This window comes from Myodes glareolus, chromosome X (assembly GCF_982192425.1).
Source record: "Myodes glareolus chromosome X, mMyoGla1.1, whole genome shotgun sequence".
NCBI lineage: Eukaryota > Metazoa > Chordata > Mammalia > Rodentia > Cricetidae > Myodes > Myodes glareolus.
The window spans coordinates 750,266-760,854 of record NC_142053.1 but is presented as its reverse complement, the minus strand read 5'-3'; the positions used below and the strand labels follow the sequence as shown (position 1 = coordinate 760,854).

The window sequence follows — 10,589 nt, the reverse complement described above, 5'->3', positions numbered from 1 at the left end:
AAACTCTTCCCTGTTAAAGTTTTAGTTTAATGCAAGTGAATTCTTAGATATGTAGATGAACCCATATGTAATAGTGTGCTTTTAAGGTTATACATTAAAGATAATTACTTTTTGACATACCTTGACAATGATGTATTGAATTGTAAGATTGAAATTACCAGTGGATGTGTAAAACTGTTTAGGATTCACCTATTTGTATTTCCTTATTACATTTTAATATTACTTAAACCAATATAAGTTATTCTATTTGTGATATGTATTAATCATCCTTTTAAATGGTAGTACAACTCTCCTTGGTACATACTTTTCTAAAAGAATTTGAAAATGATTTTTCACTATTTATTGTGGAAACATAAGAGAGTATAGTACTGTGATTTCCCAAAGTATCAATTGCTTGCCTATAGCAATCATGAAATTATATTTGTTTTGTCACTTATTGTAAAATACCAGAGTCATTTTATTGTTTCCAATATGTCTTTAACACTAAAGCTAGGTATACTTTTAAAACTATCATAAGTATAATACCTCATTAATTTAGAAAATTTTAATAACAATCCTTTAGTATCAAACACATACATTGTTTTAGGTAATTTTTGTGTGTATAGTATATTTATTGATAACTGTGGGTCATCATCTGTTTTACCTGTATCCTTCTTTGAGTTATGCTATTTATGATGATTCTGTAGCTATGTCACTTTCCCTGTGTCTTACCCACATCAATGGTATGGTGACAGCAAAAGCTATTGCCATGCCCCTTTGAGCATGTGATGGGGAGTGGTCATCTACTACTTCTCTGGTGAACTGGTTGCTGACTTCTGGTCCATCTGCTTTCTTTGTGATTATTGGTGAGCATAATAAAGATTAGCAGGTTGGAATTCCTTTGAAAGATTGTAATAGGTAATAGTCTAGACTCAGATTTTGCCCTCATTGTCTGAAATAAGGACTATAGGTCTCTCCTGAAGTTTGGTTAGGGTCCATGTGGTCACTTCTGTTTGTGTAGAGCTGGTGCAGGATTAGTCACAATGTGCACACTTCAAGTTCCAGCTAAAGCTCAGTGGTCACTGAAGTAGCTGCAAACATTTTGGGGAACCTCAATTGATGCCTCATAGTGTCAGCATCTTTGCTTCGAGATTACTGAGGATGTAGCTCAATGATAGAGCATTTGCCTATTATGTGTGAGGCCCTGGGTTCAATCCCAGCATTGCAAGAAAAATAGAGCCAAGAAGGCCTGACTTTAAGTTTTCTGAAAAAAATTAGCTGTCATTGTATTCACAACCTAAATGATACCAGGGTTAGGCAGTTAAAGCATTGAATGCATTTGTTTTCATTTGAAAGCAAGACATGTTTGTCAGGGCACATGATTTGTTTCAAGTACCCAGAGTCAATTAACATGATAACCTCTTTACCAGAGATGATAGAACTGATTTTCTTCGATGAAGACGTTAAACATTGTCCATATATAATGTACTGAGAAACATGATGTTTCCCCTGGCAGAAATGCAGGAAGACTGCGTTCCATCAGTTCCCTATAGCCCCTGGTTCACTTCTGATCCCCCTCGGGCTCTGGCTATGTCCTGCATTCTTATTACTCTGGACAACCCTTTGACCAAGTGTGCATTCCACAAGGGACAGGGTACTGCTTCAGAATTATAATGTTTGATATTCTCCATCAGACAGAAGGTCAAGGGGTCATGGCAGAAGCACTTTTTTTCTGGAATGCCTCTGTGGGCTCAACAGATTCCAACATTTTCACTCTAGCCAAGGCTCTGTGAAATCCTTTTTTTTTTTAAACCAGAAACCCAGGGATTACCTACCTGTGTAAGAGCCACCCACTCATTGCTATAAGTGTCATCATTCTGATAACATGCTAACAAGATTCCCCACTCCCTGTTGACAGAAGTTTTGTTCCTCCCAGTCCTGCAGCCGTTCAATCCCAAAGAAACTTCCAGAGATCTACATTAATTATAAACTGGTTGACCTATTAGCTAAGACTTCTTATTAACTAATTCTTTTTTTCTTTTTACCATTTTTCTGTTTTTTTAAAGAGAACAAACTATCTTTTTTCACTATATATACCAATCTAAGTTCCCACTCTTTCCCCTCCTCCCATTTCCTCCACTAACCTCCCCACCCCCATCCATTCCTCAGAGAAGGTAAGGCACATTGCTTTGGAAAGGTCCAAGGCCCTCCCTACTATATCTAGGATGAGCAAGGTATCCATCCAAAGAGAATGGGTTCCCAAAAAGTCAGTACAAGAAGTAAGGATAAAGACTCCAGGCCAGCCACATTCAGAGAATCCAGCCACATTCAGAGAATCTGGTTGGATCACGTGCTTGTTCAGTCCCAGTCCAACTGGCCTTGGTGAACTCTCATTAGATCAGTCCCCTTGTATCAGTGCGTGATCGCACCCCTCGCGGTCCTGATTTCCTTTTGCATGTTCTTCCTCCTTCTGCTCCTCATTTGGACCTTGGGGGGCTCAGTCCGGTGCTCCAATGTGGGTCTCCGTCTGTATCGCCATCCATCGTCGGATGAAGGTTCCCTCTGGTCTTGCCTTCTTTGCTCACGTTCTCTTTCCTTCTGCTTCTCGTTTGGACCTAGGGAGTTAATTCCAGTGTTCCAATGTGGGTCTCTGTCTCTATCTCCATCCATGGCCAGATGAAGGTTCTATGGTGATAAGCAAAATATTCATCAGTATGGTTATGGGCCAAGGCCGGTTCAGGCACCCACTCCTCTGTCCAGAGAACAATCTGGGGATCTCTCCTTGGACCTGGGATCCTATTTATAATCAAGTCTCTTGTAAACCCTAAAATGACTCCCTTAGTTGAAATATATTCTTCCCTGCTCCCATATCCATCCTTCCTCCCTCCCCCCATCCCAGTCCCCCGAGCTTTCCCCATTCCTCCCCTACTCCCTACTCTCTAACCCTCTCCCTTTCCAACAACCCTTCCACCTCCCCCCATGCACCCGAGGTTACCTGGGACTCTTGTCTATTTTCAGTCTCCAGGAGGATAACTACATGATTTTCTTCAGGTTCACCTTCTTATTTAGCTTCTCTAGGATCACGATTAATAGGCTCAAAGACCTTTAATTATGGCTAGAATCCACTTATGAGTGAATACATACCATATTCCTCTTTTTGGGTCTGGCTTTCCACACTCAGTAAAGCGTTTTCTATGTCCATCCATTTGCATGCAAAATTCAAGATATCATTGCTTTTTACCACTGAGGAGAACTCTAATGTGTATATGTTCCCCACCATCTTAATCCATTCTTCTATTGAGGGGCACCTAGGTTATTTCCAGGTTCTGGCTATTACAAATAGTGCTGCTATGAACATAGTTGAACAAATGCTTTTGTGGTATGATAGGGCATCTCTTGGGTATATTCCCAAGAGTGGAATTGCTGGGTCTTGAGGGAGGTTGACTCCCAGTTTCCTGAGAAATCGCCACACTGATTTCCACAGTGGCTGCACAAGTTTGCATTCCCACCAACAAGGGACTTGTTTCCTCTGCATATACTGGATTTTTGGGATCCAGTCTGTCTGGATACTCACCTTCCTGGACCTGGAGGGAGGGGGGAGGAACTTGAACTTCCCACAGGGCAGGAAACCCTGACTGCTCTTAGGGATGGAGAGGGAGGAGGAGAGGGAGTTGGGGGAGTGGGAGGGTGTTGGGAGGTGGGGCGGAAATGGAAATTTTTATAATTTAATAAACTTTGGGGAAAAAAAGAAGTTAGGATAAATCCTGATGCCACTGCCAATGGTCCCTCAGTCTGCTCCAGCCATGCAACTGTCACCCACATTCAGAAGGACTAGTCTGGTCCTATGCTTGTTCCTTCCCAGTCCAACTGGCGTTGGTGAGCTCCTATTAGCTCAGGTAAACTGTTTCAGTGGGTGTTCCCATCATGGTCTTGACCTTTTTTCTCATAATTTCACTCCTCCCACTCTTCAGCTGGACTTTGGGAGCTCAGTCCAGTGCTCCTTTGTGGGTCTCTGCCTCTGTTTCCATAAGTTGCTGGATGAAGTTTCTATGGTCATATTTAAGAAATTTATCATTCTGACTACAGGGCAAGACCAGTTCGAGCACCCTCTCCACTATTGCTTAGGGTCTTAACTGGGGTCATCCTTGTGGATTCCTGGGAAATTCTCTAAAGCCAGGTTTCTTTTTATTATTATTACTTTAAAAATAATACCAATCAAAATTCCCACTTCTTCCCCTCCTCCCACTTCTCTCCCACTCCCCCTCACTCCCTCTCCCCACCCCCTCCAGTACTAAGAGAAGGCAAGGCACCCTGCCCTGTGGGAAGTCCAAGGCCCTCCCCACTACATCCAGGCTTAGGAAGGTATGCATCCAAACAGACTAGAATCCCAAAAGCCAGCACATGCAGTAGAGACAAATCCCAGTGCCTTTATCATTGGCCCCTCTGTCTACCCCAACTGTCAACCACATTCAGAGGGTCCGGTTTGATCACATGCTTGTTTCATTCCCAGTCCAGATGGAGTTGGTGAGCTCCCATTAGATCAGGCACACTTTCTCAGTGGGAGAACCCCTTGTGATCCTGACTTCCTTGCTCATTCTCCCTCCTTCCGCTCTTCAACTGGACCCTGGGAGCTCATTCCAGTGCTCCAATGTGGGTCTCTGTCTCTGTCTCCTTCTGTCGCCAGAGGAAGGTTCTATGGTGATATTCAATATAGTCATCAGTCTGACTATGGGAGAAGGCCAGTTCAGGCACCCTCTCCTCCACTGCCCAGGGTCCTAGCTGGGGACATCCCCATGGACACCTCAGAACACCTCTAGAGCCAAGCCTCTTGCCAGCCCCAAAATGGCTCCCTTAATTAAGATATCTTCTTCCCTGCTCCCATATCCATCCTTCCTCCATCTCAACCATCCCACTCCCCCAAGCTCTCTCCAACCCTCCCCTTCTCCATTCTCTCCCCCCCTCTCCCCTTCCTCCCCTTACCCCTATCCCTATGCTCCCAACTTTTGCCAGGGATCTTGTCTACTTCCAAATTCCAGGTGGATCTATATAAGTTTTTCTTTGAGTTCACCTTATTACTTAGCTTCTCTAGGATCATGAACTATATCTTTTGTTTATGGATCATGAACAATGTACTTTATTTATGGCTAGAATCCAATAATGAGTGAGTATATGCCATATTCATATTTTTGGGTCTGGGTTATGTCACTCAGAATAGTGTTTTCTATGTCCATCCATTTGCATGCAAAATTCAAGAGGTCATTTTTTGCCGCTGAGTAGTTCTAATGTGTAGATGTGTCACACTTTCTTTATACATTCTTACGTTGAGGGGCTTCTAAGTTGTTTCCAAGTTTTGGCTAATACAAATAATGCTGCTATGAACATAGTTGAACAAATACTTTTGTAGTATGATTGGGCATATTTTGGGTATATTCCCAAGACTGGTATTGCTGGATCCTGAGATTCCCAATTTTCGGAGAAACCGCCACACTGATTTCCAAAGTGGTTCCACAAGTTTGCATTCCCACAGCAATGGATGAGTGTTACCCTTACTCCACATCCTCTCCAGCATAGGCTATCATTGGTGTTTTTGATCTTAGCCATTCTGACAGGTCTAAGATTTATCTCAGAGCTGTTTTTATTTGCATTTCCCTGATGGCTAAGGATGTTGAACATTTCTTTAAGTGTCTTTTGGCCATCTGAGGTTATTCTGTTGAGAATTCTCTGTTTAATTCTGTACACCATTTTTAATTGGGTTATTTAGAATTTTAATGTCAATTCCTTGAGTTCTCTCTTTCTTTCTTTCTTTCTTTCTTTCTTTCTTTCTTTCTTTCTTCCTTTCTTTCTTTCTTTCTGTCTTTCTTAAAAATTTCCACCTCCTCCCCGCCTTCCTTTTCCCTCCCCCTCTCTGCCTCCCCCTCCCTCTCTAGTCCTAAGAGCAGTCAGGGTTCCCTGCCCCGTGGGAAGTCCAAGGTCCTCCCCCCTCCATCCAGGTCTATAAAGGTGAGCATCCAAACAAACCAGGCTCCCACAAAGTCAGTCCATGCAGTAGAATCAAAACTCAGTGCCTTTGTCCTTGGCTTCTCTGTCAGCCTTCATTGCCAGCCACATTCAGAGTGTCCAGTTTGATCACATGCTCCAACACTCCCAGTCCAGCTGGCCTTGGTGAGCTCCCATTAGATCAGTCCCACAGTCTCAGTAGGTGGACGCACCCCTCGTGGTCCTGACTTCCTTGCTCATGTTCTCCCTCCTCCTGCTCCTCATTTGGACCTTGGGAGCTAAGTCCAGTGGTCCAATGTGGGTCTCTGTCTCTATCTCCATCCATCGCCAGATGAAGGTTCTATGGTGATATGCAAGATATTCATCAGTGTGGCTATGGGACAAGGCCAGTTCAAGTACCTCCTCCTCTGCTGCCCAAGGAACAATCTGGGGACCTCTCCTTGGACCTGGGAACCCCTCTAGAATCAAGTCTTTTGCAAACTCTAAAATGGCTCCCTTAATTAAGATATTTACTTCCCAGCTCCCATATCCATCCTTCCTCCATCCCACACATCCCATTCCGCCAAGCTCTACTGAATCCTCCCCATCTCCCTTCTCTCTACACATCTCCCCTTACATCCAACCCCCCACACAGACACCCCTGTGCACCCAAGTTTTGCCTGGTAATCTTGTCTATTTCCCATATCCAGGAGGATAACTATATGATTTTCTTTAGGTTCACCTTCTTATTTAGCTTCTCTAGGATCACGAATTATAGGCTCGAAGTGTCCCGCGCTACCGTCTCGCCAGCAAGAACCACGCGGTACACATAGGATACTTCTGCAGTAAAGCTTTAATGCCCCTTGGGAGAGCGGGCATCAGCCAACATGGCGGAAACCCAGATAAGATGGAACCCATCCCTTATATAGGAAACAGACCCTGCTTTGGACGTGTCACTCTTGGATAGGTCCGCTGCTCCCAGTCCCAGGTGATGCCTCGGGAGTAGGCGGGGACTCAGTGGGAAATTACCGAGCACATGTGCGTTCACCTGGCGGTGAAGCCAGATGTCAGCGCCATCTTGATAATGGAGAATGTGGCTGCGGCCTTCTACATCTCCCCCTAATTTTACTTCTTTGCAGAAAGGCAACTCCCTAGGAAGGTAAAGATAGAGGTCGCACTTCCCAAAATGAAAACATAAAAATGGGCTTACACGGAATCTGTCCCTAGGCTCATGACACCTGGAACCTATCCGGCCTGCCCTTTGCCAATTTTCTGGGAAAGGGAATATACGGCAGGAAACCCTTAAGCAAAGCGACTTATCTCTCAGAGAGGGCCATTCTCTGTGCGATGCTCTTCAGCTCAACAACCTTCAGGGCTAGCTAAGCCAAGCACTCCACCCTGTGCAATGGACCACAGTCCTAGGGGTGCAGGAGCTGGTTGGCTTAAACCTTACTGCTTTAACATAAATAACTACACATCAGTAGAGGCCCCTGTTTCAGGGCAGCCAACGCTTGTGTAATAACCACTTTGTCCCTACGATTTTGGGATTTGAGTCAGCAGACCATCCAGAGGAGAAACACTAATCCATAGCATAGGACTGTTCCAAAACATTTCCACCCCCACCCATTCTTTGAAGTAGGGGAATGAGGGATACGGCCCAGGACTGGAGTCCTACGGCCAGGCTTATAAATCATCTCTAGGATGGTATGAGGGGCCCCAGAGTCATATTGGTTGTAAAAAGTCGAGGAAACACCGCCATCCTATGGCTGACTGGTAACAGCTTCGGGAAAGCTGAGAGTGTCCTCCATCGGTGCTCTGTCATCCATCCGCAAAATGGCAGGAGGAACAGCAGCCAGGTCCTCAGGCGAATCCGTGTGTTGTGGATCACTCTTCACTGTTCGGGTCAATCGCTCTGGCAGCCAGAATGGGCTTTCTTGATCCTGTGGGAAGACACAAACAGCTCCCCTGGATCTCAATAAGATGGGATCCGGGCCTTTCCATTCATTAGAAAGCACATCTTTCCACTTAACCAAATCTTTGGGCCGCTGCGGATCCGAACAATGTCGTGTTGCAGCATTTTGGCCATTATCATCCAGATTTAAAAAATTTATGGTGAACAGAGCCATGGCGATGGCCATTCTTGGCATCGGGGGCAGTTCCTTTATTATTCCCCCCCTTTTTGTTTAAATAGATATTTATCCAATTTTTAATTTAAATAACCATGGCATTTTGTAACCTATCTTGAAGATACCCATAGTGTTTAGCAGAAATAACTGACAGGATAAGGGAAACTGATAGCAAGCAATAACTGACAAAACAAGGGGAAATCTAGCAGCATAGCAATGGCATAGCAACAACAACATTGCAATGTACAACAACAACATAGCAATAACTGACAGACCAAGGGCAGGAGCTGGACCATCCCTCAGGAACCCGCCAGCTCCGCAGCAATCAGGCCAGACAGCTCCATAGCAGAGGCTTTGTCCTCAGGCCTCTGGACAGATGAATCCACAGCATGAATAGTAGCATTTCTAGAAAAAAAACATAAACAAACTCTTCTCCCAAAATAACATTTAAGAGTATTAAAAAACTCAGTGTAAAAATTTAGCACAGTCAGTACTGGAAGTAGGCTGGTCTTGAACTTAGAGACCTATAGGTCTCTGTTCTAAAGAGCAATCTTGTTTGTCTGTGTCATTATAGTAGGCCTTAGAATTAAACCATTTTAAATCTGGCACAGATGAGATTATTGTTTTAAAAATATGAGAAAACCGTTTTCCTGTTTCCAGCCTGGAGTCCTAAGATGACGTGGCCATTGGGGAACCCATATGGGGATCTCTGTTTTTTATGGTATGGGCCGTGTTGCCCCAGTGGCGCCTAGGAAAAACCCAGGCCCTGTTTGTTGATATTAGATTTAAGATTTATTGGCTCCCGTATTTCTTGCCGGTACGGTGGCCTTGGGTTTCAGAGCCCGCCCGCCATCCAAGGGCTGTGTGCGGCCCTGGGCCTGCTCGCTGTGCGGATCCCCGTGTCCCAAGCCAAGAAGTGGTGGCTCCACCCCCAGGCGCCCCTGCCTTCCCCGCGGGGCTAGCCTAGTTCTCTGAGGCTGTGTTGGTGGCGGAGTGTGGCGGGAGCCGACACCCAGACCAAGGCTGCACAGGCCGGCAATAACTCAAGGTCCGCGCCAGAGCTGCTGCGGCTCAAGGGGCCAATGGGAGAGGCGGCGAACAGGGCCGCTTCCCTACTAGCCAACTCTCAACACCTGTGCCACAGCAAAAGCGGCTGTAAACTCTCACAGATCCAGCCAACGACCCAATCACCCCGAAATCCAAGGGCCCTTCGCATCCATCTCCCTGCGGAACCCGAAACACCAGACAAGCCAAGCGTATACACAGCAATCTTTTAGGAGGACTTGAGTTCTTAAAATGCTAAGCAGTTTTTAAAAACTTAAGTCACACTATGTAGATGTAATACGGTACTGCCTGTTTACTGCATTTAAACCTTAATTGCGCTTTTATTATGATAAATACGACCAGCCCTGCCTGAAGTCAGCGTAGTTTAGCGTAGCCAAATGGAATCAGAGCCATTTTTGCCTCTGAGACCCTCACAATTTTAGGTACATTGTAAGCCTTCTGGCCCGGCTGCCTGTGGCACCGCTCTGACATCCTCCAGGCCAGGCACCAACCGAGCTGCACCAATTGAGCCGGGGCAATGTGCTCCCCACCATAGCCACAGAGCAAAGCTCCGCTCCAGCCGCCCTCCAGCCCCAGCTGCACCCATTCCGAGCCCAAACCGGTGTACGGAGCAAAGCGGAATTCAGAGAAGCAGGCTTGCTGCTCTGCAAGGACCTCATTTAATCTTTTAGGGAATTTGGGCGTCGTTAGTCTCTGGCTGCTTCCTGCTGTTATTGGGCCGTTGCATTCTTAGGGGTATACACTACAACATTTCAGGAGGTCTCGGTGATTCAAACCACATAAATCCCAAGTACACCCTTAGGCTCTCCTTTTCTGTGGAGACGAAAACAGAACCTCTTTTCCAAAACATCATATCCTTAGCAGTTTCTAAGTTTAAATATCTTTCTCCTATCCAGTACACAACAGACAATATGAACAACATAACATAAAGCTTTTGACCTTGTAAATCAGCCTTCTCCCCCATTTTTACTTTTTTTAAAATCACTGGGAGGTCCTTTTTAACTTATTTTCTTTTCTGTCTCCCCCATTCTTTACCGGAGGGTCCTTTTTAACTTATCTGGGTGCGCGCACAACCTCCCACTGCTGCTCAGTTTCTGATATGCTCTCTGGACTTTAGAACGTACCTCTCTGAGCACGCATGCCTACAGTTCTGAATCCTCCTTGTGTCCAAGGGGTCTCCGGTGGTGCAAAGTTCTTCTTTTTCCCGGGTATCAGCACCAGATGTCCCGCGCTACCGTCTCGCCAGCAAGAACCACGCGGTACACATAGGATACTTCTGCAGTAAAGCTTTAATGCCCCTTGGGAGAGCGGGCATCAGCCAACATGGCGGAGACCCAGATAAGATGGAACCCATCCCTTATATAGGAAACAGACCCTGCTTTGGACGTGTCACTCTTGGATAGGTCCGCTGCTCCCAGTCCCAGGTGATGCCTCGGGAGTAGG

At 45.5% G+C, this 10,589-nt stretch overlaps 1 long non-coding RNA gene across 1 annotated transcript; it reads right to left on the bottom strand.

The window, feature by feature from the left end:
- Positions 1–6,792: 6,792 nt before the first annotated feature.
- On the bottom strand, positions 6,793–9,757 carry LOC148117187 (uncharacterized). The gene is made up of 2 exons (XR_015736917.1): positions 8,357–9,757; positions 6,793–7,895 (listed from the first exon to the last, which is right to left on the bottom strand). It is a non-coding gene; the product is annotated as an uncharacterized LOC148117187 (long non-coding RNA).
- Positions 9,758–10,589: the final 832 nt, after the last annotated feature.